We start from the raw sequence: 26,588 nt of genomic DNA on the forward strand, positions 1-26,588 counted from the left end.
GGGCTGGAAGACAGGTGAGGCCCACAGTGGGCAGAGCCTCCCAAGCCTCCCCCTGCCCCCAATACCGAGGCCCTTCTCCAAGGGCCAGGCCAGCCATTTCACAGGTCTGCCTTTTCTGGGGCCTCTGCTGCCACCATCCCCACCTGAAAGATGGCAACTGAGGTTCAGGTGAGTGGAGTGATGTGCTCAGAGTTCCAGGGTGAGTGTGGTACTGCCGTGTCCCCTTCCCCAGGAGGGAACCCACCTCTGACAGCTGCCATGACAATTGTTAGGGCTTGTGGTGGGACCAAGTCACTCTGGTCATCCTCTGCAAAGCTTCTGGTGGGCTGTGACCTGCCTTAGGCTGGCCTGGGCTGCCTTGGACTGCAGCCCACAGCCCCTGCTGGACCCCAGCCTGTCCCAGGCCAGCCAGGGACCTTCCCGAGGTGGGCATTGAGGCTCCGACCTTTTAGCCATGGCATGAAGCCACAGCGTCCTGGCCTCAGGGTGGGGTGGCAGGAGCAGCTGGGGATCCTTTTGCCCTGGGCTGGGAACTTCCATGCCAGCCCCTCTCCCAGCCCAGCTCAGGTCCATCCCATAGCTTGCATCTGTCCACTCCTGGTCTTTAAATAACCCAACCAGATGCCCTGTTCCTCCCTCTCCTGGAGCCGACTCGGACTTCCCAAAACAGCCACCTCTTCCTCCTGGCCCTGGGCAGGCCGACCAGCCCTGGGCGCCGGAGGCAAACAGCCAGAGGACACTCAGGGGTGAATGGAGAGCCAAGATGCCTGGGTCCAGATCACACTGGCTTCCAGCCTGCTTTGACCTCCGGGAGGACAGGGAGGCCAGGCTGGGGACGGTGGCTCCCACAGCAGCGTGTGGGCTGCCCGTGAGGCTTGGGCAGCAACCCCTGCCCACCTCTAGGCCCCGATCCTGTGGTTCTTCTCTGCCTGCACCTGTCCTCCGTCCCTGTGGCCCAGGGCTGGGTCAGCCTGGCCGCTGGCCGTGGATCCAGAGTGTGCCAAGGCTGTGCTTTGGCTGCTTGCTATTTTTAACCGGAGGCGGGTAAGTGCAATGCTACAGGAAAACCACTCTCCTCGATCAATCGCTGCAGCTGCGCGGCGTGGACGCTCGCGGGCACGCACGCCCATCTGCTCCACTGGTCGGGCGGCTGAGGACTGTAACCGAAACCCATCAGCTGACCGGGGCAGGTTAAATCTGGTTCCCAACAACTGCCCTGCTGCTCTTCTCCGGTTACAGAGCGCATCCCCCCCCCCCCCGCCGTCCCTTAAGAGAACTGTGGAGTCATACCTGGCACGGGGTCGGGGGTTGTGAGAGCACGGGGTCTGGGTGTCCAGCAAGAGGGGCCCAGGCGGCGGTGGCCAGGGAGGGTGTCGGAGGCTCCTCCAAGGCAGTGCCCTGGCCCATCAAGCCGGGAGCTCACAGGCAGCCAGCACCTCGGAGTCACTTGCAGACATGTTGGGTCTGAGCTCATGGGCGATTGTTTGGAGACAACGCAGGCTTCTGTCTGATCCCCAGAGGGGTCTGGAGTGCAGGGAGGAGCAGAGGCCCTGGTCAATGCCAGGCTGAGTAGCTGGCTGCCCACAAGGCTGTGGAGACCTCCTAGAACCAAGCTCCCCAGCACCTCCACAGTGGTCTTCCCTTTTCACCTCTGACAGTCACCTCGCTGTCATTCATGTCCCCAGGCCTGCCTGGGTGTGGCCTGCCTTCTCCCCTGGGATGGGAGCCCCTAGGGCAGGAGCACTGTCCACTGGTTTACAGAAGTCGCCCCAGTGCTGGCAGGACAGGAACAGGGGAGGAGGGAGGGTGGCCCAGTGGGTGCGCAGGATGTGGGGGCGCCTGGCTCTGCTGGGCATCGTGCCTTGGGGAGTCTCCGTGGAGGCAGGGGTAAGGACGGCAAGGGCTGACTCTTGGACCTGAAGCAGCCCACGCCCCCGCAACTGGTGCCGAGCAGGGAAGGAGCTAGGGTCCCAAGGAACCCAGAAGAGCCCCATGTGCCCCTCCTGAGGCTCCCCTGGAAGTGACTGGTGTTTGACGGACTTGGTGTGGCAGCTTCGTTGGGGTGGCTCTTGTCAAGCCAGGAGGAGCTCGGAGCTCTGTTCATGTTGCCAGGAAGGCAGATACATTTTTATTTTCTGCTGGGAAAGATTAGGTTTTAGGCTTCACTTAAAAAAAAAATTATTGGTGCAGGGGATTGAACCCAGAGCACACCCCAGCTCTTTGTACTTTTATATCTGGAGACAGGGTCTTGCTGAGTTGCCCAGGCTGGCCTGGGACCTGGACCTTCCTGCTCAGCCTCTCCTGTTGCCGGGGCGACACATTGTGGTCATATCAGTCCAGTCTTATCAGAGGGGTTCTGCAGCCCCTGGTGGCCCTATCTTCCAGGGTCGGTGGCCACAGGCATGGCCAGGCGACAGACATGGAGAGGTGCATATGCTCCTGGGGACTGCAGACACAAGGTCCCTGTTCAACCAAAAGTCCCAAAGCTGGTTCTCATCATCGTTGTCACCAAGCTCACAGAAGCAGGACTGCATTTTCAGAGCCCGTGGGAGAGCAGGCTCTGTCCGTCTGCAGAGACCTGAGAGGGTCAAGCCCTCCTAAAGCATTTGTAGAAGGAATGAGAGCAGATACAAGCCACAGTGAGGCCCTTCAGGGCTCAGAGCGCGGCAGCAGGGTGGGGACAGGGCACAAGGCTTCTTCCAGGGCTGTGTGGTTCCGTTAGAAGATTCTGAGCCAAGATCCGGATCACACCTGCGGAGTTCCCTCCGAGGGAAGAAGGGGCCAGCAGGGCATGGGAAACAGAGGAGGAATGGCCAACCCAGGGCCTCTCCTGAGCACAGACCACCCCCACCCAGCACGGGGCACTGGGCCTCCCTCACAGCTTCCAGCCTCTTCCGAGAGCCTCTGGGGCAGTCAGATGCTTGTTCAGGTTGGGTCCGCACCCGCATCAAGGGCCTGCGTGGTGGCCTTCTGGGCAGCTGTTGGCCTGGCCCCACCCTGAGGCTGAGCCTGGAGCGCCTCGGTGTCTGAGCAGCAGAGAGCGGGCAGCGGGGCCAGGGGTGGGGGTAGGCCTGTCCAGGCCCCAAGGCTGTGGCTGCTCAGATGCTTCTGGGATTTGAGGACAAGATAGCTGCTTGGCCCATCCCCCGAGGGCAGCTGGCAGCTCTAGGGGGCTTCCTGATCCCCCTGTTGTGGAGGACAGGTCAGTCCTACAATGCAGGGACTGAACCCCCCAGCAAGCAGGGGTGGTGCCGGGGCTCCTAGAGTCTGTTGAACAGAGCGTTGGTCTCTTTTCAAAATTAAAAAAAAAAAATGAACGGAGGAAAACCTTTGTATTTTTTTTAAGAAACGAAGGCACTGATGTCTAGCTTCTGCAGGCTTTTATCGATCTTCTGCAATGGGCCAAGATTCTCAATAAAAAGGAAACCAAACATGGAGACTCCTTCCAGCAAATCATCTCATGATTGTTTAGATGGAGCGTGTTCTTGAAGGATATTTTGGAGACTTTTGAAAATTATTTTAAAAATTAATATCTGCCCAACCCAAACAGTGGCAGGTCCAAGTGTGCCCACCTCCCCTGCCCCACCCCCACCCTCCCCAGGAGGCCCTTTTTGACGGAGCGCTGGCTTCGGTGTAGCAGGCGCTCACCCGGCTCCACCCGGCTCTCCCGGGTGCTGTCCTGGCCCAGTGCATACTGTTTTGAAGAAGAGCCCTGTAGTCTTCCTGGCGTGAGGTGCTGTCCAGAGCAGGTGAGCCACCCGAGCCCGGCCAGACGGAGGAACAGGCTTGCCCTGGGAAGTCTCGCTTCCCTTCCTGGGTGGAGGGCGGCGACAGCCTCCCTGGGGGTTCTCCCGCAGAAAGAGGTGCTTTTGGGGGAGCAGGAGGCCAAGAGGTCGTGAGCCTCTGCTCTTTGGGCTTAGGTAGATTTATTCTTTCTATAAGACGCAGCGTTGCCTGCTGAGTTGCCAAGGGGTGGTGTGTGCCAACTGCACATGGACTGGGCGGCGAACACGGGTCGAAGTGAAGTTTCTCTTGGTCACTTCCAACTAAAATCTCGCTGGGACTGAGAGGGACTCTCCACCCGTGACAGACGCTCTTCGCTTAACGTCATCGCCAAGCTGTCACTTGAGATGCAGCAGGAAGGTCAGACAGAGCAGAGCCAGCTTCAGCCAGTGGCCAGGCCCTGTGGCAAGCCCAGAGGCCTGTCGGGATGGACTAGCCTCAGGAGCTGTACTGTCAGGAGGAGGCAGGGGCCTGGGCCAGGTGCTGCATGCCAGACCTCCTGCCCAGCACGCCGTGGAGAAGGTCCTGGCACAGAGGGCAGCAGTGGAAGGTTGGTTCTCAGAGCGTCCACCTCTGCAGGTCCGCTGGGCGTCTGCCTTCCCACCTGCTCCTTGCCTGGGCTTTCCAGCGGTGGCATCTGACCTGAGCCCCCTTCCTGGGAGCGATGCTAGTCGCCATAGACTCTGCTCCTCCGGGCGGGCTGTGAGCGAGGGATGGTCACAGAAACGCTGGCTCCGTCAGATGTCCCACCTGAGGCCGCTCTTCACCTCATGGAGGCCCTGAACGGCTCTGTCCTCTGTCAAGGGACAACAGGGCCTCAGCCCCTCCTCCACTACAGAGCTGTCCCTGTGGATTCCTCCGGAATCCACCCCCAGCAGCCAGAGGAGCTGGGTCAGCTGGTGCAGGACCCAGGGTTAGGAAGACGGTAAAGACGGGTTTATTGTGGGACGATTTTAGATGTACAGAAAAGTAGCAGAGACAGTACAGGGAGAGAGTTCATGCCTCTGTGACTTTAAAAAAATGAGAGATCCCTGGGCCCCCGCCCCTCCACAGGCACGGCCTGCCCCCCCCACGCACAGCCTGCCCCCCCACGCACAGCCTGCCCCCCCACGCACAGCCTGCCCCCTGCACTCCATATACATGGCCTGCCCCCCCACAGCTGCCCCCCTGCAGCCCCCCCACACTGTCAGCACCCCTACCAGACAGTCCCCAGGCTGCAATCCATGGTCCAACCCTGACACGTGGCTACCACCCAGAGCCCATGGCTCTCACCAGGCCTCACGCCTGGTGACCTTCCCTTCCTGTGGGTTTGCACACAAGCACAAGGACGCAGGGCCACCAGGGAAGAGCCGCACCGAGTGTTCCCAGGCCCTTCCTGTGCACCCCGCTACCTCCCGCGAGGCCCTTGGAGCTCTGCCTTTTCCAGAATGGGGTGTGCTGGAGTCGGGACCTCTTAGCCTGGCTAGTGTCACCTGGCGCTAGCATCCCCTGGCACTGTGCATTTAGGCCTCTGCCCCTGGTGCTCACTTCCTCCTATTGCTGAGGAACAGTTCCCGTGGCACACGTCCCTGCCCAGGCTTTTCCTGTCAAGGCCTTTCCCGGGACTGTGCACAGCACTCAGGCCTGGTGCCATGCCGGATCATGTCCCCTGCCCCCATTCATATGTCCTAGCTTGGGCCCTCAGAACAGGGCCACATTTGGCAACAGGGCCACCGCCGGGCAGTTAGTTAAGAGGAGGTCTGACATAGCAGGCCGGTCCTGGTCCAAGGTGATGGTGTCCTGATGAGAAGGGGAAGTGGGCCTGTGGAGGTGGAGGCCGAGATGGGAATGAGAGGGCTCCAAGCCAAGGAAGCCCAAGGGTCACAGCGGCCACCAGAGGCTGTCGTGGACCCCAGCTCAGCGGGCCAGCCCTGCCGCCCCGAGCTCTGCTTCTGCTCTCAGAGCTGTGAGGCGGGGTTCTGAGGTTTGACGGCCCGTTCTGGCTGGGTTCTTGCTTACCATGGCTCTGGGACACCTTGCACACAGCCTGTGAGGTGGCTCTGATGTCTCCCTGTCTGTGGGGAGGTTGGGGTGGGGCATTGGCTGGGCTAAGGGCTCCCACTGGCTGCCGGCTCCCAACTGTGCTCACGTAGGGGACCCAGAGAAGTTGTGCTCCCAGGGCAGGAACCTGCGGGAGCCCTCTGAGGTGACCCTGAGCCGCCCCAGGTCCCCTGCTCCCTGTGGGTCTCTTTGGGATGCGGACCTCAGTGCTGCAGGGTTGACCCCCGGCGCTGGCAGCTGACGTGGCACCACTGGGTTTTCTGCAAGAAGAGCAGCTTTGGCTTCCTCCTCGTTCTTGAGTTACGCAGCCAAGTCTCTAAAACCCCATTTGTCATAGCGGCTGGGCTGAACAGGAGACGTCGCTACAGGAAGGCCACACGCACCAGCCCTGCAGTGACCTTGGCCGCTGGGAAATGCCCTTTGTGATATCGAAATTAATTACTTCTTGAAGAAATGTCAGCCAGGACCTAATGAGTCTGGGGTGTTAGAGATGCTGCCTGTGTGTGAAGAACACCTGGGGCCAGGGCTTCTCTGTGTCCGGGGCGGTGGCCCATGACACCTTTCCAGCCCTGTGCCTCTATGGGTCACCAGGGAGGCTCAAGTTCCTGCCCCAGGTCTTGCTGGCTTTGGTGAGTGGTGGGTGGGGAGGGAGGTGGGAGAGCAGAGGTCACCCCCGGCCCGAGTCAGAGTACAAAGGGCCACAGGCCCAGAGTGGGCACTCTTCCACATGAGGCAAGCCTCTGTGCCCCTCCAGCCTCAGTGGGTCACAGCCCCTGCTCAGCCCACGGAGGGCCCTTCAAAAGGGCCCTCAGTTCTCCTTCCAAAGCTCTGGGGCTTCCCCTCTTCCTCAGCATAAAATCAGTTTTCACACCTACCTGGCTCAGGTGCTGGCCATGCCCCAGCCACAGGCCTGCCCTCACCTGCTGTCACGGTGGCCTGAGGTCTTCAGGAGGGGGATGGTGCGTCCGAGCCTGGCCCCCCACCTGCAGGCCCGTGGTACCTTCTGCAGCAGCTTGTACCTACAGTCTCCATGGAGCCTTGGGGCAGTGTCCTGCTGCCCTCTGTGCCATGCTGGGCCATGGTGCCCTCCTTGGTGCCCTGTGATGCCCCTGGCAGGGCTGCATCATTTCTCTCTCACATCTAGACCACAGAAGCACGGATTCTCAGCCCTGAGAGAGGTGTGTGGGATGGGTCCTTTCAGGGAGGCCCCTGTGCAGACCAACACCCAGCTGGCCCTGCTCGTATCACCCAGCCAGGGCATGGTCACCCATGGGGTCCCTGGGCATCGCAGACAAGGACACTGAGGCACAGAGGGGCTGAACTGTTCAAGGAGTCCCAGTGAGGAAGTGGCAGGGCTGGGAGAAACCTGCCAGTCCTGCCTGACCACGGCCTGGGGCTGGGCCTCCTGGCGGGGGGGGCGACTCCCGGGAGGAAGTCCCTGCTGCTCCCACCGGCCTCCTGCAGGCCTGTAGAGGGGTGGGAGTGCGACTGTGCCTGCCTTCCCCCCCAGGCTGTCTGTGGTCATGGGCAGATCAAAGCCCCTGGCCGCCCTAGGGCAGGGATGGACACAGCTCCTCAACACCTCAAAGCCAGCTCCCCAGCTTCCGGGACTATTTCAGTTCCTGCCATTCCGCTAATCAATGCCCAGACTCTGTGGTCAGTACAGGCTTTGCTAGAGCTCAGGAGGGAGGTCAGGAGGACCTGCCTTGTGTCAGGGGGCATCTGGGAGGGGACGGCAGGCTGTTTCTGAGGTTGGGACTCAGCACAGAGCCCTCAGAGCCCCGCAGGAGCCCCGTCAGGGTGGGCCTGGCACTGCTTAGGCTCTCTGCCCTCACCAGAATTATGGGTGCTGCCTCTCCCCTCTGAGGTGTAAAAGCAGAAGCAGCTCATGGCTTGCTGTAAGGACCCAGCGTGGCACCCAGCACAAAGGGTCTGACATACAGCAAGTGCTCAATAAATGTTGGCCACTCTGATGGTACAGCTGCCTCCTGCAGTTCTCCCTGATGGAGCGTGGTCTCTGGGTGGGCCTCAGAGGGGCTGGGGAGTTGGAATGCCTGGGCAGCTCCGGGACCCCTGGGTCTTTCCAAGGGACTGGTGGCTGGGTGTGGCTCGGGGAGGTGGTCTCGTTCATGTGCCAGCCCCCACCGGGCTGGCTCTGTCACCCTACCTGTCTGTCTGAAGAGCCACGGGAGGGCCCCGACCTGTGGCCCTGCCCCACCTGGCCTCCCTGTGCTGGGCTCACGGGCCTGGGCCCTCCCATGCTACTCTCCCCTGGAGCCCTCTCCTCCCACCTCCTGGAGCCCCAGAGGGAACCGAGGTTGAGCGGCTCCCTATGCCTGGCTCAGCACCCCTGGCACCTCCCTTCTGGGAACCCAAGGTGCCCAAGGCGCACTCCCGTCGGCTGTGCCATGCTCAGCAGCGACTGCTCAGCTCACTCTGAGTAGGACATGGGCTTGACCCTGGGCAAGAACATGGCTGAGGGAGAAGGGGGGTGTTTAGCACCTCACAAGGTGGGGGGAGCAGCACTTGGAATTCCCCAGGAGACCCCAGGAGACCCCCAAGTCAAAACAGCCACCCTGGCTCATCACCACAGGGGCTGGAAAATCAGGATCAAACCTTCATTGGTCTGAGGGTGAGATTCTGCCCCCGTCTCTGACTTGACTCTGTGAATGGCCCCGTGGGGATGGGCACTGCCCACTTGCACAGGAGGCTGGGGTGTGGGCTCCCTTGGGCAGACCATCCTCTTGGGCTGGCACATGGAGCTGGCACCCTCAGGGAGCAGCCAGGCCTCCTGGTCACAGCATCAGTTGGCCATGAGAGGTGGGCAGGCTTCCGCCCGTGGGCTGCTCATCATAGCAGAGGGGTCCCCTCTGCAGGAAGTTCCTCCTCTAAGGTGAGGGTACTGTGGCCAGGGGGTGCAGAGGCAGCCACCTCGAGCTGACGCTGGCCTGTCCTCCCCCTCTGGGTCCCGGAGGCCAGATGGGCATGAACTTGGGGCCAGGCCTGGGCTACTGCAGATATGGATACTTTCAACGTGGTGGCCACTGCCCCAGTTCTGAACAGCCCAGATGGAGAGGCACGCCTGCCTGGTGTCCTGCTGGGGCTGCCAGTTCATGGGCCTCCTGGGGGCATGCTTCTTGACACTGGCCCTTGGGGCACTTCGGCCTGTGGATGCCATCTGAAGCCCAAGGCTTCCTGGTTGGCTCTTCCAGCCCTGCTGGGGTTGGCACCTGGACTGGGCCTTGGGCACAGGCGTGTTACAGGGGGAGCCTCTGACGTGCTTCTTGGAGGGACTGGGTTGGGGGCCGAGGGTGTTGTGCCCTCTGCTGGGCTGTGACACTCTCACGTGGGAGTGGCTTGCCTGCCCAGACCCACTGAGCCTGCAGGTGTCCCTGGTAGGAGAGATGGGAGGGCTTGTCCCTGACCATTTCGCGCGTCACTGCTGCGGGTGAGAAACCAGGGACAGGTGGGAGAGGAGGGGCACCTCCTGAGCCTCCCCTCCCTGTGGAGACCCCCATGTCACCAGCTGTGCCTGAGGCAGGGCAGCGCCACGTCCCTCTCTCTCCAGCTGCCCTTGGTCACCCAGCACCTGTTTTGTGTCAGGAGGGGTTTATTGGGGGGGAGTGCCTTGGTCCCAACTCTGGGCTCTTTGTGGGACTTAGGCACACCTGGGAATGACTCACAGGTGAAGGGCTGGGGGAGGACAGGTCCCTGGAGGTTCTGATAGCTGCTGGCCTCTTGCAATTTAAGTGGGCAAGGCCTTAGGGCCATGTCACCAGCCTCATGCTTTCCAAGTGTTGCCCTTCCCTGCTGCGTCACCTCTTCCCCACCAGGGCACGGAGGGAGGGCAGGTGGGAGCCCCCGGTGGGGAACTCGAGGATTCAGGGATGGCACAGACAGGAGTCCTTCAGCTCAGTGGGAACTGGACATCCCTCGCCTAGGGTTGGGGGAGTGCCTCTGGCCACAGGCCAGGATCGCCGGCTCCTTGCTCCTCAACTCCGACCCTGCAGGCGGATCAGTTCCTTAAAAGGGCTGTTCTTGGGCCTTCCCAACAGGTGCCCAGGGTGCAGCTGGAGTACACACTGATGTCAACCTCCCAGAGTGTCCTGGACGGGCGCCGAGGCCACCTCCACCCTGTTACACCAGAGGAACAAGGGTGACAACTGTCTGGGCTGAGTCCTGGGCTGGCTCTGTGGGGAGGTGGCTCCAGGCCTCTCCAGGGACTGGAGTGAAGGCCTGAGAGTGCCCACCCCTGAGGGAGAGGACCCCGTGTGGGGGTGGATGCCCTACTCCAGGACAGCTCTCGGCTGCCTCTCAGCCCCAAGCTGTGGACAGCCCTGCAGGAGCTCTCACCACTTGGTGCAATGGTGGGGATGGGGACAGGGCTGTCTGAGCTGGCACTTGATCCTACGCCAGCCCCCGGTTCCCAGAGGAGCGAGGACTGGACATCATGCTCAGGCCCCCTGGCTCCAGGCCCCACCCTGGCTCCAGGCTCCCATTGTCCCAGCGTGGTGCCAGTGAGTAGCTGGTGACTGAGGGACTCAGGGTGCCCAGATCCCAGCCCAGGGTTGTCTCCCGCCCCCCCGCCTGCTGAGGGGCTGGAGCCCGTGCTGACTTCCCTGCCCCAGATGCCTCAGTTCCCGCCCCCAGACCTGCCACCCTGCCCTTGGTCTCTCCCTGGGCATGAGAAATGAGCCCCTGGGCCTGGCAGTAGCCTGAGGTGTCCCAGATCTCCTAATAACAGAAGCACTGGGAGGCCCCAGATGGAGGCCGCGTGGAGGTAGAAGGGTCAGCTGTGGACGGCAGGAAATGTCTGATTTTTGGCATCCGACTGCCTCTGCAATGACATCATCAGAAGGTTGTCACTGACTGGGCAGTAAAGCAGCTCATGACCCTGACTGTAGAATGCCCAGTGGAGCCAGCCTGCAGCCCTGGCCGTGGCCACTCCTGGCTTCAGCCGAGGCCCCTCACGGGCAGCAGCCCTGCCAGGAGCGGGCTGCAGAGTCTTGCCCAAGCACCCTGCGGCCTGGCCCCGCCCTCTGCAATGCACCTCGGCCTGACGGGCAGCCTTGTCCACCAGGTATCCCCAGTTGCAGTGCGGTTAGCTGGGGGAGCTGGGGTACCACCCTGGGTGGGGGCCAAGGGCGGGGGTCCGTGTCTTCCGGCACAGCTTCCTGCAGGCTCTCAGTTCCCAGAGGGGGAGGGAAGCAGGAGAGGCCGCAGAAGTGGGAGGTGACAGGAAACCCAGGGCTGCGGCTCTCTGCCCCACTGCCTCTGAGACCTGTGTCTCCCAGGAAAACAGGCCTCCAGGGACTGGACACTGCAGGACCTAGGCCCTCTTCTGGGGGTGGCAGGTGCCGAGGAGGCCCCTTACTGGACTTCCCAGCACTCAGAAGCAAGCCTCGTGGAGCTGCCCCCTCCATATGTGGCCGCATGCCGTGATTCCAGTCGCCACCCTAGAGACATCCCCAACCCAGGAGGGATGGAGCCTCTCCCATGCCCACCTCAGTCCCCCGCTCAAGCCAATTCCTTCTCAACAGAGGGCCTGAGAGCCAGAGACGGAGGGGCTGGGGAATGGGAAAGCCAGCTGCCCCCAGCCAATCACCCCAGAACACCACTGCTCAGCCTCCGAGTTGGAGGGCAGCCCGGTGTGGGCTCTTGGCCCACGGCCCACTGGGCCCACATCAAAGTCCTGGTCAGGCCCGTCTCCCAAGTCAGGGTCTCTTCCATGCTCACGTGGTGGTCTCATAGTTGAGCTTGGTTTGTAAAACAGAGATGCCTGTTCTCTGTGGTGGTGGCGGGGGGCAGTGGCTGGGGGCAGGGCCGGGGCGGTGGCCGGGGCGGCTCTCAGCTCCTGGAGGTACATGGAGAGCTCTTGTGGCTCCTGGGGGAGATCATATCATGTCACCTTGTTAAACCAAGTCCACCCCTCGTGACATCTCTCCATGAAAGAGGCCAAGGCCTTCTGTTTACAGGGTGACTCTAGGGACCTCTATAAGGCGAGTACCCCAGGGACAGTGGTTTGGGGCTTCCAAAGAAAGCTGAGAGATAGCTCCTTGTCCCCTGGACTGAGGTGGATGGAGCGTCCCCGAGGGCCACCTCTGTGGGACACCCCAGGCTTTGCCACCCTCAGGCTGAGGACTCCCACAGCCAGCTGACCCAGCAGGGCATCCCTGCGTCCCGCATGCCCAGCCCAAGCTCGGGACAGGAGGTTTTGGAGGGAACCCTAACCCTAGCAGAGCGTCCCAGATAGAGGCTCAATCACTGTCATGGCTTGCCGGCTGCACAAGAGTTCCCTGGAGGATTCCGATGCAATAACTCATCAGGCACACGATAAATCCAGGGAATACCTCCTGGGTTGGGAGAAGCCGGATCTGACTTTCTCTGGAGCTTCCCGAGCGGGCAGGGCCATTCAGCAGCTCTAGCGCACTTTGTCTGTTACCTGGGAGGCTCCCTCCTGCAGGACAGGGCTCCCAGTGAAAGCCAACCCCGAAGAGGGAATTGTGCTCAGGGACCCCAGAGTGTGGCAGTCCCCCGACTGAGTGCTGTCTCTGCTCAGTTGATCAGCACCAGGGGGAGAGGTAAATAGGGGTGCCGAGAGGAGGAGAAGGGAGGACCAGCCACTGCCACCTGCCCGTCAGCTGCAAGCACCTGTGGAGACAGGACGGGTGCCCACAGGAGACGGATTCCCCTTGCAGAGCTCCTGGCTGAACCAGCTGCTGCTGAGGTCTGCTGTCAGGGCACGTGTGGATGTCACAGGCCCTCTCCAGGAGGGACAAGCTGGGCCCTGGGAAGCTAGTGGGATGCATGGGCCAACTGCAGGATGTGGAGATAGACCATGGAGCAAGAACTGCGGTTTCCTCACCCCCCAGATGCTGCACTGGAGCTGGCTGAGACGGGCCTGGCAGAGTCTGCAGCACTGGGCTCCTGAGGAGCAGAGCCCCGCTCCAGGCAGGGGGCTCCTTCAGCACGGAGCCCAAGACCCCGGGCTGGATTTCACGTGGGGATGCTGCCGGCAGGGTCACGTTCCTCCTGGGAGGTGGAGTGAGTGGCCATGGCAGGACAGGGCGGGTGGTCTTGTAGGATCAGTGGTGTGCGCTGGCCATGCTCAAACCAGCAGCTGCCCCCTTGCCAGCACAGGTGTTTGTATTTCTGTTTCTGTTTCTGTACTTGTCTGCTCTGCTGGTCCCAGAGAACCAGAGAACCCAGAGCCTTGCTCGTGCTAGGCAGGTGCTCTACCCAAGCCAGAGCAGCACCTACTTGAATCTGTCAAGTGACTTTGTGGCCATTATGCCAGCAACAGCATCAGAGCCACCCCCCCCCCCCCCCCCCCCCCCCGCCCAAGCTCATATAAATGCAGAGTCCTGGTGCCTCCTGGGCCGTCCATTTGGGGTTTCAGGGTGTGAAACCCAGCACATTGGACACTTCTACTCTGTGATCTGCAGCAGCCATCAGCAAAGGCCATGGGGAGACCCAGGATCATGCTGAGCAGTAGAAACCCCCTCCAATGGTGCTCCACCATGAGCAGCGTCCCCTCCACCCAAGGGCATCTCACTGGGGCAGAGCCAGGTACACAGACTGCCTGACCACTGATTGGCCTTTGGTAGATGTTAGGGTTTGGGTATGAGGGGTCCCCCAAAGCTCCTGCGAATGCAGGAATGCTCAGAGGTGAAATGAGTGGACTGTGAGAGCTGTGACTTTACCAGCTCACCCTGATTGAAATGGACTGACTGGGTGGACTGAGGGCAGGTGGCCCTGGGGTCACGACCTGGAGGTGTTCTTCTTCTTGAGGTTCCTTCCCCAATCTCTCTCTCTCTCTCTCTCTCTCTCTCTCTCTCTCTCTCTCTCTCTCTCTCCCCTCACTGGGAGTTGAGCAGCTTTCTTCCACTGGACTCCTCCACCATGATGTGCTACCTCTCCTCGGGTCCCAGCAATGGAGCCAGTGGTCCATAGATGAGAGCTTTGAAAATGTGAGCCCCAAATAAACTTTCCCTCCCCTAAGTTGTTCTTGTTGGGTTAGGGTTTGGTCACAGTGATGAACGATGAACTAAAACAGAAATTGGTCCTGAGAAGTGGAGTCATCGCTGTGGCTAGCCTGACCTTGGGGTTCAGGAGCCTTTAGAGCTGGTTTGTGGGGGGGATTTTGAAAAGTTTAGAGATTCAGACTGGAAAAGCTTTCAAATGTTGTGAGCAGAGCTTAGAGGGAGATTCTGGCAGCTCAGAAGACAAGAATGCCGATAGGATTGTGGACAGTGCTCATGAGTTTTCCCAGGGAAATGAGGACTCCCCTGGGCGGACTGGAGGTCACTCCTGCTATATTCTGGCAAAGAACTTGTCTACATTTTACCCATGTCCTGAGAGTGCGTGAGGCTGAATTCAAAAGTGATGAACTGATTAATTTGCTGTAGAAAATTTCAAGGCAGCACAATATTCAGTCAGTGGCATGGATACTCTGGGCAGTTTTTAGCCAAGTTTACTGTGAAAAATGGGGGTAGAAATCAAAAAAAATTGAAGAATGTTAAAAACTTGAAGTTGGACCAGAAAAATGCATGTAAAGTTGGGGCCAAGAAGGATGTGCTTGTTGGAGAGACCACACCCCTAAAGGACCCTAAGTGCTGAGCACAGGGACCTGGGAGAGAGGGCCTGAGGGCACCTCAGGAATTTGCAAGACCACCCTACTACAGGCTCCAGGGTACAGATGAGAAAATTACTTTGAAAGGAGATCGTGGGGCACCCTGCTCACACGAGGTGGCAGGGCGTGGGGGCTAGGAAGTTGTCTCACAGTGCTGAGCTGCACAGATATTCAGATGGGAGGGGCCAGGTTTCATGCAAGGTGGAAAACCTTGGTATCATCCTTGTGATGCTGGTTCTGCAGGGATGCAGGATGCTAGGTTAAGGGACTCTGGAGGCTTCCACCAAAGTCTCAAAGGAAGACCTGGGTGGCCAGGCAAAGGGTGGCAAGGTTGGAGTCCCTGTGGGCAGCTCCCGAGAGGCAGATGCAGGAGGTTGTGGAGGTGAAGCTGACGCTGGAGTGGAGACCTCGGGAACTAAGAGACGTTGGGAGCTGGGAGCATGGACTGACTGCTGAGAAAGCTGCTGGCTGTGCAAGTGCCAGGCAGGAGGAGAGCCCAGGTGGCACCTGGCAAGGTCAAAGGGGCGGGGCTGCCCAAGCCCTTTGGAGAGCACATTTCCCAGCCACGTGTCTGAGGTACTGAGTGCAGAGTTCCTGGGCCTGTGTATCCAGCTGGATTTGGGTCCCATTTCTTCTTTCTGTGCCCCATCCATCTCTTTTCCAATAAAAATGTTTATTCTGTGCCACTGTATTTTGAACATATGAATTTGTTTTTTATTTTTACAGGGCTCAAGCTGGGACTTTGCCTTGAGTCTCGGAGGAGACTTTGGAGTCAGACTTCTGAGTAATGCTGGAATTTTAAGATATGGGACTTGTCAGGATTGACTGAATGCATTCTGCTCTTGAGATGGGCATTAGCTTTTGGGAGCCAGGGGCACAATGTCATGGTTTGGATATTAGGAGGCCCCCAGTGCCCCTGTGCTGGTTCAGGAAGTTCAGAGGTGACACAGCTGGACTGAGGGCTGCGACCTCAGCAGCCCACCTGGCTGGAGTGGACTGATGGGTGGTGACTGCAGGTGGGCGTGGTGGGAGGTGGTCATGGGGCTGCCCTGGAAGGTGCATCTTGCCTGTGGCCCCTTCCCCTCTGTCTCTGCTTCCTCGCTGCATGGAGGGGGCAGCTCCCCTCTGCTGGGCCCCTCCCCCATGATGTGCACCCTGGGACCAGAGCCCTGGACTGTGGACAGAGGCCTCTGAAGCTGTGAGCCCCAAATAAGCTTTCCCTCCTGTTTTTTTAGGGGGGTATTTTGGTCACGGTGAGGAAAAGCTGACTGAAATAGTGGGATGTCCAGTGTGACTGGGCTGTAGGCAGAGCACACCAGGGGGAGCAGATCCCCAGGTGGTGACATGGGAACTGGCTGCAGCCAGGCCTGGTCCTCTTCTTGCACACTGCGGAAACCCTTCTCATCACCCCTCCACGGGGAATGTCTGCAAAGGTGGCGTTCCCTTGGCCGATGCCAGGCAGCACTGCTGAGCGTGGGATGCAGTGCTGCAGGAAGTGCTCAACCTGGGGCCTGACACCGGCAGAGGGTCCGTGGCACCTTCTGGGTCTGTGACCTCTCCCCAGCACTCTGAGGCTCCCCCACCTATGGCTGGGCACTGCTGTGCCCTCCCACAGCCTCTCTGGGGTAGTGACCATCTCCTCACAGCAAGCACACCACCCAACTATTTAACCCCAGGTGGCAGGAAGACAGCTGCACGGGGTGGCCTCCACCTCAGACCCAGATCTTCAGATGGCCCTGGGGACACATCCTTATGCTTATTGAGGTTTTGGAGATGGAGGTCAAGACTGGCACCATGACAACTCAGGACAAGGCGGCTCAGGCCCCCAGAGTGCACACAGGCTGCAGAAGCAGCTGCCTGCAGAGACGGGCAGCATTGGGGTGTCCCTGCCCAGGACTCAGGGCTTGGCCCAGTGGCCCTCGTGGTGTCTACCTAGGGGGGGCTCAGCCCCCCTCACAGCTCAAGCATGCTGTGACATTTATAAATGTTATACGCAGGGAACAGAAACACATCCCAAATTAAACAAAACCCCAGAGAGGGCCCGCGTGGGCCCTGGGAAGGAGCGTCCTGACCCCATCCTCGTGGGCTCCTCGGCAGCTGTGCCTGGCAGCAGTTCAGATCCTTATCCAAGTGAACTTGTTTTTTAAGTACCTTTGTAACAATCCCAGAATGAATATTCACAGGGCAGTGACAAGAAGCAGACAACTGCAGCTTCCAGAGGACATGCTAGGGGCAGGCCCTGGGAGGGGAGACCCCAGGGGCCCGCCAGGCCAAGCAGGTGGGGAGCCAGGGCTAAAGATCAAGGGAGCCAGGGCCTGTGCCCTTCCCAGGGCCCTTTGGGAGGAGGCGGGAGGCCGAGGCCAAGTGCAGGGAGAAGCTGAGAACTTGGCGTCTGCTGGAGGGAGCCCAAGCTTCTGGGGCTGGTGATGAGGAGGCAGGGCCCTGCCAGGGTCTATCCCAGGTGACTTGGACAGGACAGCCCCAGGGGCCCCACACTTTTCCTTGGAGGAAGTCCCCTCCAAGGGGGCTTCAGTGAGCCCCAGGGAAGGAGGAGGGGCAGGGCTCCACCCAGCAGGGGGACCCTGGTGGCTCAAAGAGTATGTCCTTCAGGCTCTTGAAGCAGGAGTCCTCTGTCCCAAACCTGCTTTCCGTGCAGCTTCACCAAGTCTGCACAGATGAGCAGGTGACATCCCTAGCTCCACCTGGCAGAGGCCCTGGCCTGGCCCCACCCCCTCAGGAGCAACCGTGTGGGCTGACTGGGTTGAAGACGAAGGGGCTGCAGGTGTCCTGGACCCCAGACTCAGGGGAAGCTCTGCTTGGTGGGGAGGGAGAGGGAGGTGGGGGAACCTAGTAGGAAGGGAGGGTTGGGACGCAGAAAGGACCCTGCCAGGCGGGAAGAGGGGGATCAGGCACTCCCACCAGGGTTCTCCCGCACCCATGCCTGGCCTGCAGGGCTCCTCTGACACCCCTGCTGCATCTCCTGGGGGCAGTGGGGGCAGGGCTCACAGAGGTGGAAATGGGTCTCCGGGAACACTAGAGAGGAGCATGGAATGCTCACCTCCTCCCAGCACAGCTGGAGACACCTCCCACCTGTCCTGATGGGAGATGTGATTTGAGAAAATTCAGAGGCCAGTGGGAGAGTAGCCCTGGGCCTCAGGGCCTGCCTGCTTGGCCATGCGCTCACACTCTGTCCATGAGGTGGGCTGATTATGGCCCTCTCCCTGAAGTGGGTCTGGATGCCCTTCCTGGGGGCCACAGGGACCCTATCCCCTGTCTCAGGGGACATCCCAGGGGTGGTGTCTCAGGGGAAAGGATGGCTCTGTGTTGAGTGGGTAAAAGGACTTTCGCCTTGATTTTAGGGCTGAGGTTGTGACCTGTGCTGTCAAGCAGCTTCCTGAGAAAACCCCCTGTTAGGCTGAGCCTTCTGGACTCAGGGCAGCAGAGGCTCAGGCGGCGGGCAGCTGTGCACTCAGGGCGTCCTCCAGGACGGAGGCTGTAGGAGGTCTGCACGCTCTGATCAGGCTGGCTTCGATTTCCCCAGCGCCCCACAGGCCTCCCCTGCTCTGTGACCCCTGGTTACGTTTCAGCCCAGAGAGGGCCTGTGGTCCTCCCTGCTGCTCCTTCCCTTGCTCCTTCTTGGCACCCCAGGGCCAGGGTCCAGCTGGAGAGAGAGTGCAGAGGGCACTGGGCTGCAGTCCTGGTGGGCCTCCTAGGGGATGCATGAATCTGCTGGAAGAGACGGGGAGGTGTTGCAGGAGGCCTCGGGGGCCTGGGCACAGACCTGGAGGCAGAACCCCGTAAGGCTACTTGGGGTTCATGGGAGTAGATGGGTCTGCTGGGTGTGGGCCTGTTGGGGGAAGGGGAAGGGCAGGCAGGCTGGCCCCGCAGGCTGCAGCTTGGGGGCTCAGGCAGAGGGAGACGTGATGGGGCTTACCTGGCAGCCGCTTTGCTTGTGGGGGGGCAGCTGGGGAGATGCGTGTGAAGTCCACAGAGATGAGACTCCTGGGAGCTGAGGGCATTGCTGTGGCTTAGGAGACAGGATGGAGGGGACAGAGTGAGTGACCCCGGACAGGGAGTCTGTCACTGTGAGGGACCACCCGCAGTCCCTGGTACTTGGTACTGTATGTCCTTCTGAGCTGGGCCTGCCCCCAGTCCCAGTGGTGCTGTCCCATGTCCTTCCCTCCCTGAGCCACCTCCAAGTTCCTGGGAGTGCAGACACGAGAGTGACTGGGAAAGTGCGTAGTGACCGTGACCCTGAAGAGCTGGGACGACTCCTTGGGCTCTGACGGCTGCACCTCTGCAGGAGTCAGCAGCCTTCACTGCGATCGAATTCACATTTGCAGCAGATTTCTTAAAATGCAGCCAGAACTGGTCCCTGAGCCTTTGTCCCTGTGTCCTCCACCCTGTCCCTGCTGCGGGACCAACTCTTTAAACCAGCTTCCTTCTCCCTGGGAGTGGGAATCACCTGGGCAGAAAGCTCTCTGCAAGGGCGCAAGGGCCCCGTGGGTGAGAGACCTGGCAGCTCCCCTTTCTGGCTCTGCAGGGCCAGGCCTGGTGGGCAGGGGTTGGCCAGCCCTGATTGTCCCCAGGGCGATGGCAGTGATGGGGTGGGTGTGTCTGTGGGAGAGGCTCCCTTCCCACTCCAACAAGGCTCCCTCCAGTGACCCCCAAAGGCAGGAGACTCTACAGATCCCTCAGGACGCAGGGAAGTGGCCTGTCCCTCCCCACCCTGCCCCAGGGGCCTGGTAGACCCTTTTCCTCCAGCAGGTGTCTGCGTCCTCTGCTGAGGAGATGCTGCTGGAGGGGGAAGCTGGGCTGGGGTGGGGGCTTCCAAGCGCAGGGGTGACCCCAGAGCTCAGTCTATACCCCAGGGTGCTCCCTGTGTCCTGGCCCTCCGGGCCTCCATCCTGGATGCTCCATGGGAGCTGGGCTCATGGGCAGGGCAGTGCTGATCTGAAGCTTCTGAGTAGCCCAGGCGGAGGCTCCAGGGGTGCCAGGCAGGTGGAGCCTCAAAGGCCCCACATCGGCTGATGGGTGGGCCGTCTCTGTTCTGGACGGGATGGCCATTGCTGGAAACAGACTGCTCTCTGCAACACCATGGCAGTGAAATACCCCTTTCTTTACAAGCTGCCGGGGAGCTTCCCACCGCCTCTGAGGGAGGCGTGTGGGTGCGCGGTGCTGTGCGTGCTCAGTGGGGCCTGCAGCAAGCAGCCTCCCCGCGGGGTGGGCAGCAGGCTCCTCCAGCAGCAGGACAGGCATGCCTTGTGCCCACAGGCTTTCCACCCTTGGCTCTGCCCCGTGGGCCCTCCTCAGAGCTCCCTGGTCCCTCCCTGAGATGGCACATGCCTGCAGATGCGGGGCAATGGCACTGGGCCACACTCCTGTTGCAGGGACTCAGTGCTCCCTGGCCTCATGGAGGCTGTGAGAAGTCCTGCAGGCCAGGTCTGCCCTCCACGTGCTGGACACAGGTAGCCGTCACGGCAGCAGTTTCAGGAGCACCCTAGGGACCTACCACCCGGACAGAAGAGAAATGTCCAGCTGACCAGGGCCCAGAGCTGGGCAGAGCCTGGCAGGTCCTTGGCAGGGAGGATCATGGGGCTCCTGGATAGGACAGGCCCCTGTGTGCCAGCCTTCTCTCTGGGTGGCTCCAGCATCCGTGTCCACAGGCTCAGCTGCTGGAAGCAGGGTGAGGGTGTCCACTAGTTGCCCGGCTCTCCTGAGAGCAGGACAGCCCTCAGTCTGCCCCATCAGGATGATCAGCCCCTCCCTGCCCAGGGGTCTTTTCTGACCCTGGGCTGCTCTGCCCAGCTCCTGCCAGGGCTCCGGCTCTGCGCAGGCTGCAGGGTGGCCTGGAGATGTGGGCAGGGGGTGTGATGGTCCCACGGCCGCTGAGGCAAATGGCCACCCACCTAGTGACTTAAATACACAAATGGATTTGCTTACTGCTCTGGGAGTAGGAGTCCAACGCGAGGTGTCGGCAGGGCAATCCCTGGGGCTGCCGGGGAGGTCTGTGTCCTGCCTGCACAGCTGCTAGAGCCACTCCGTCCCTTGCTGGAGGCTCTCCTCCATCTTCAAAGCCAGCAGCATTGACCCTCCACTTCTCTTGGATTCTGCCTCCCTCTTAGAAGGACCTCAGTGACTTCAATACGCTGAGCTCTGGATAATCCAGGATGGTGCCCAGCTCAAGATGCTTCATTCCATCCCATAAGCAGAGTTCCTTTTGCCACAGAAGGCGACATAGGTGTAGGGTCTGGGGCCGGGACCTGGGCGTCCCTGGGGGCAGAGCATTGTCCTGTCCACCACATGGGGAATATGGCAGCACACGGGCTGCGAGTGTGAACTTGAAGCCTCTGCAGCTCTGTGGCTGACCTTGGGAAGGTCCCCAGGGAGGCAGCAGTGGAGCCCTTGCAGCCCTGCGTCCAGGGAGGGGGCAGTGGGGAGGGCTGGGCTGGACTCTGAGCTGGGCCTGGCTTTGCTTTCAATCGAGGTGCCATTCCCATTGCACTATCGGCCCCCTTCAACGCACAGCTCAGGGATGCTCAGCCCACTCCAGTGCTCTCTAGCACTGACGTTTTCCCTCACCCCAAAGGACACTGGTCCCACCCAGTGGCCCTCCTGGCCCCACCCCCGGCACCAGGCAGCCACTATTGCGTCCTGCTTTGGATGCCCTGCACTGGGCTTCTCAGGTCACTGTGCCCAGGTGACACTGTGTCCGGCTCTTTTCCTCAGCGCCACCACCTTTCCAGGTCCGCCCTGTGTGGCCTGTGCCAGGAGGGGCAGCTGGTGTGTGCGGCTCTCCAGGGCTGAGCGGCTCTTACCTGGAGCAGCTCCCTGGCTGTTTCCCGATGGCTCCGCCAGCTGGGGTCATCTGAGGTGTGGGGTATACGGAGGGCTCTGCACGGGGTCAGGCAGCAGACATGTGTAGTCAGGTGCAAAGGCCCTTGGGAGAGCTGAGAGGTGCCTACCCTGTGGGGTGCCCCCAGCACCCACGGCCACCTGAACTACGGAATGCTGAGGTTGAAGAAATCACCTGCTTCGTCTCCACGCTGTGCTGAGAGGTGAATGCTCGTGTGTCCCCAGGAGAGAATGTCAGGTGCAGTCTCTCTGATGAGGGGACCCTGCACCCATCCTGCTCCTCGTCCAGTTCGAGGACGGGCCCTTGTTGAGGTGTAAATCACTGGAGACAGCCCAAGAGCTTGCCGAATGGAGCCCTGAGGTTGTGGGGTCTTTGCCTCATTTTCCTGGGTGATGGGCTTCCCGAGGTGTCAGGTGCAGTAGCTGGAGCCCACAGATGCAGCCTTGGGAGGGTCCAGCACAACTTCTGCTGACGGGGACCCTTACCACTGTGGTTCTTGAAGTACCTTCCTGGTAGGGGTGACCCCGCCTGGGGCTGTACTGATCCTGTCCTGCCCCCCATGGGACCCCAGGATCACCCCTAGCCCCAGGGCTGGACACACCTGAACAGGTTCCAGCCAGAACCTCTGGCCCTGAGATGCATCGCCCTGGGCCTAGTTGTCCAGTGGCCAGTGGATCTATCAGCAGTTGATTGATGGAGTCCCTCATCCACTCATTTACTGAGTAGAAGTGACACTATCCTGAGGGACTGGGACAACGCTGTGGCCGTAGCCGAGCCCTGTCAGGAACTTGCCCACAGCTCAGCTCCTCACACAGGAGTGCCCAGCCCACCCTGCCTCCGTGAGGCAGCTCAGGCAGCCGACTCTGGGCTGGCCTGAGGCCTCCCTGCTGTGACACGGGGAGGACGGAGCTGACCAGGTGAGGTGACCTCAGGGGCAGGCTCCCCCAGCCGGTGCTGTGGGGCAGGAAATTGGAGCAGGTTCTGGGTGACAGAGGTCCCTCCCCTGCACCAGAACTTCCAGCAGAGGGGCCTGCAGACCCTTGGGCTGGCCACGCCTCACTACACACGCTGGACTGGTCCTGTCAGCAGTGCTGGAGGAAAGTGGCTGGACTGGATTGTGAGGAGGTGGACAGCAGGTGTTGGGAGTGGGTCCCACTGAGGACCCCTTCCCCACCCCCTCAGCAGGGCACAGGGATCACTCAGGCCACTCTGCTGGGACCAGAGTGAGGCCGAGCCCAGGTGGGGGTCCTTCCGTGGCACGGTGCCCCAGCCCAAGACCAAGCATGGGTGCACATGGGGCTCCTGCCTGGGGAGTCCCATGCAGCAAAGGAGACGCTCCTAGACGGGCAGCTGCTCCCCTGGCCCAGCTCTATAGCCACCCTCTGGGCACGGCTCAGCAGCCGGGGCCCACCCTCCTCTTGCCTGCACAGTGAGGTCCCCACCTGGGACAAGGTGCCCTGTGGCCCGGATGTAGGCATCCCCCTGGGGACACCAAGGGCATGCTTCCACTTACCCAGACTCCAGGGCCCCCTGGTCAGGTCGAGGGCAGCTGTCCTCCACATCCTGGGCATGGGGCTCCCTCCCCTGGCTCTCCAGGCTTCCCTCTGGCTACACTCAGTGGGTCCTGGGTGCAGGGCGACTCCAGGTCTGGGGACGGGACAGGGGGCGCAGAAAGAGGGGCCAATGCCCCAGCACTCTCCACATCTCTGGGCTCCTTGGCCCCACTCCAGGCCTGTAAGACCGCCCTGGACCCGCCCAAGCTTCCCCCAGCAGTTCCTTTTAGAAGGCCTCCCGCGTTTGTTCAACGGTGCGTGTCTCTCTCCCACCCCTACACGGGGGCCACTAGCACATGTGGCCATGAAACAAACATCACACCTAAGATAGGGGGGTTCAGGCTGCAGCTGCGCCAGCCTCTCAAACACCCGGCAGCCTCAGGTGCATGGCAGGGCAGGTAGGGCAGCACTGGTGTCCACCACGGGTGTCCTATGGAACAAGATGGGGATTGCTCACAACTCCTATATTCATTCCTGTGTTAACTCCCCTGCAGGTGTCCCCTGGGGACACCCAGGGCAGGTTCCAGGGTGGGGCCCAGGCCCTGGCTCACACTCTCCAGTGTCCTCTGTAAAGGGGGTGGTCTTGGCCCTCAGGGACTGAAGCAAGAGCACAGGTCTGCCTTCCCACCTGGCCCGCTCCCCCATGGAGGGGGTGACAGAATGTCCACTTCAGGGATGCCTCACAGCCCGGCAGACTCCTCACAGAAGCTTCTGGAACATGCAATTTCCCAGTGCTGCACATGCCTGCTGCTGTGATGGCGGTGTTCTGGGTAAATGATGCCCTGGTTTCTGGCTTTGTCCTCGACCCCGGGGACCTTGGGAACTGGCATCAGCCTTTCTGCTGGGAAGAGGAGGCCCCGTGTGAAACACTGGGCTATGTCCTTCACAGGGGCTGGAGCTGGCCTTGCTGCCACACTGGACCCCACCCCGGCTCAGCCAGATCAGGGACCCTCCTCCATGCCCTCACCCTCAGTGGCTGGGACAGGAGTGTCCAGCAGCTTAATAATGGCCACCATGTGGCTTTCCATCTCCTCTCTCCCCAGCCTCTGCAGACCCAGCCTGGGCAGCATCCTCACAGGGAGAGGACTATAAGCCCAGGAGGTGACCTGGGAGCACATCCTTGCCTCTGTGCCTGGGGACCTGACATGGTGCATGCGAATTCTTCACCATGTCCCCCCACGTTTGGTGCTGGTGTGCATGCTTGGAGCAGCCTGGGCCCTGTCCTGCCCCTGACTGGCCAGGACAGAGGAAATGCCCCTGAATCAGGGCAGGGTTTCAAGCAGCTTCTGGAACAAGGGCAGGCCTCTTGCTGCCCATGCTCTGCCTGGGTTTAAGGACCGAGGAGCTGGTTGCCCACCCGACCCCATGGGACTCCACACTTGGCCCTCTCCAGGCCTGGCCCTCAAGGACTGGTCCAGTCACTCTACTTCACAGTCTTGGGAGGTCCCCAGAGCGATGAGAAGATCTGTCTTGATGGGACACTAGGCCAACCCAGGCTGCTGGAATCTGGGTCCGGGCCACGCTCTGCACTTGCCCCTGAGGAAATTCAGGCGTGACCCAGGTTGGGGGGCTCCCAAGCATAACCAGCACCAAGAAATTGGGATCTCCCAGTCACATGACCTTGGTGGCAGGGCCTGGGGTGGGTGGCAGGTGAGTGGCCTGGCACGCTGTCCAGGGTGACCTGCAATTCTTATTACTTGGGATTGACTCAGGAGTCTTTGGAAACCTGGTCTGCTCTGTCACCACCAGATTCAGACCCCAATTCTGGGCAAAGAGGCAAAGCCCAGAAGACCCTGAGGACCCTGGGCCCAGCTCAGGAGGTCACAGCAGGAGGGAGGCTCCCCTCTTGGCTGGCACCCTGGAGCTGCAGGGATCTCCCAGGGCACCCGAGGAGTGGGCCGGCCCAGCCTGGGAGGCCACTGCCCACTGCTGAGGAGGTGCCTCTGCACTGGGCTGGGCTAAAAATAGCAGGGGGATCACAGGGCAGGGACAACCGGTGGGAGGCTACTCAGGGAGGGGCTGTGAGGGGGGCCGGGCAGCGGCCTGCGCCCAGGACCGCCACCGTCAATGGCGCTGGGGCTTCCACCCTGTTCCTGGCGGCCTGGCCAGCGGCGGCCCAGCTGACAGGCTATTTTTTCCCCTGCTTGACTAAATATGGTCAGGGAGCACAGCCCGAGGGGGCCACTTGGCCCGGCCGCGTGTTTGGGATGCTTGGCCGGGTATATAAGAGCTGCCAAGGTGAGGCCGCTCCTGACCGAGGGGCCCCCACGCGCACCCGCCTCGGGTCAGGCGCTCCCCTCCCCCGCCCGCGTGAGTCCCGGCGTGTGGGCCGTGTGCATGTGCGGAGCGCTCACCCGCAGGTCTTCCCTTTTGTTCCGCCCTGACCTCTACCTTGTGCCGCCCGACTGGGGGTGCAGGAGCGTCCTGCAGAAGCGCAAGGTGTGCGGGCTCTGCCTCTCCTCAACTCCGCATCAGTGCCCCTCTCTCCTCTTGCTCTCCTCTCCCTCCTTCTCTCCAAGATCTCCCTGCTGCTAAGTCTGCGCTGCTGCAGGAGGGCTGGGGGAAGGGCAGGGGTGCGGAGCCGGTTCCTGGTGTCTTCTTTCTCTCTCTGCCCCCCCCCCCAAGTGCGGACGCCTCGAGCTCCCGCCCGCCCCCACCCCTGCATTCACAGTTGGCTCCGGAGGAGGTGGCTGCCACTGCTGCTGCCGCAGCATCTCCCGGGAGCCGCGACCCTGCGCCCGCGCCTCCGCTGCTGCGGTCACCAGCCCAGCCCGAGGGGCGCCCTGGGCTCCCTGGTGAGTCCCCCTCGCCCGCCAGGTCAGCTACCAACCACTGGGACGGCCCCTGCAAACCCTGCAAACTTGCCGGTGCTGCGGTGGGGGTGTGCCCGCCGGCGAGGGGGTGCCCTGGGCGCGGCGCGCGTGGCTCGGGTGCCTGGAGTTTTCTCTCGCTCGCGGCATCCTCCACATTTGGGAAACTGCAGAGCCAGCAGCCGGCAGGGCCGGCGGGGCGCGTGCAGCTGGATGCAGGAACTCTCCCATGCGGGCTTCTTGCAAGGAAGCAGCCGCCTCGGAAGCTTGGCGTGCTTGGCAGCGGACAGGATGGTGGGGGTCGCCGAGGGGGCTCGCGGGGACTGGGAGTCACCATTAGCCTGTCGGGCTGCAACAAAGCCCCAGCATCTGGGCTTGTGGCTAAACTTACCTGTGAACTTGCAACAAGGACCACGGAGGTGCCGATGGGGACAGAGGGATCCCCCCGCAGGGCCCACAAAGCTGCCCTGGGTGGGAGCAGGAGTTTCAGCAGCTCTGCCAGCCCAGTCAGGGTGCCTGTGCCAGGTGATCCCCGCGAGGTGCACGTGTGGGTGGAGACTAGGGGGCTTGTGGGGGAGGGAGCAGCACTCTGGTCTGGGTCTGTGTGTCCGGCCAGGGAGTGTGACTTCCACATGGTCTCCCCTGGTGCTCCTGCTGGGGCTCCGGGAGGCAGTGTTTGCACTGAGGGGCCCTGGACAAGGCCTGGGCTGGGGACAGCAGCTCTGCCCACTGTGGGGTCTGCTTGGCGGCAGCCCATGCCGCTTTTCTATCAGAGTGGGAAACTTTTTGAGAAGTGACTGTGGTTCATCTGTGAATGGTGGCAGTTCACATGCACGCCTGCTGGGTCCAGTGGACTTTCCTGCCTTCTGGGTCCCCCTAACTTTCTGCCTGACTGTCTGGGAGGTGGGGGGAGC

The 26,588-nt window shown here is 61.3% G+C and overlaps 1 long non-coding RNA gene across 2 annotated transcripts; it reads right to left on the bottom strand.

Moving 5' to 3' along the window:
* Positions 1-20,400: 20,400 nt before the first annotated feature.
* LOC131423777 (uncharacterized) lies at positions 20,401-26,223 on the bottom strand. Of its 2 annotated transcripts, XR_009225824.1 has the most exons (6): positions 26,066-26,223; positions 23,187-23,705; positions 22,825-22,958; positions 21,486-21,753; positions 21,274-21,349; positions 20,401-20,728 (listed from the first exon to the last, which is right to left on the bottom strand). It is a non-coding gene; the product is annotated as an uncharacterized LOC131423777 (long non-coding RNA). The 2 variants fall into 2 exon arrangements; XR_009225823.1 differs by having other exon boundaries at positions 22,825-23,705.
* Positions 26,224-26,588: the final 365 nt, after the last annotated feature.

This window comes from Marmota monax, unplaced genomic scaffold (assembly GCF_021218885.2).
Source record: "Marmota monax isolate L192 unplaced genomic scaffold, Marmota_monax_Labrador192_F-V1.1 WCK01_AAM20220418_F8-fsc00014, whole genome shotgun sequence".
Taxonomy (NCBI): Eukaryota; Metazoa; Chordata; class Mammalia; order Rodentia; family Sciuridae; genus Marmota; species Marmota monax.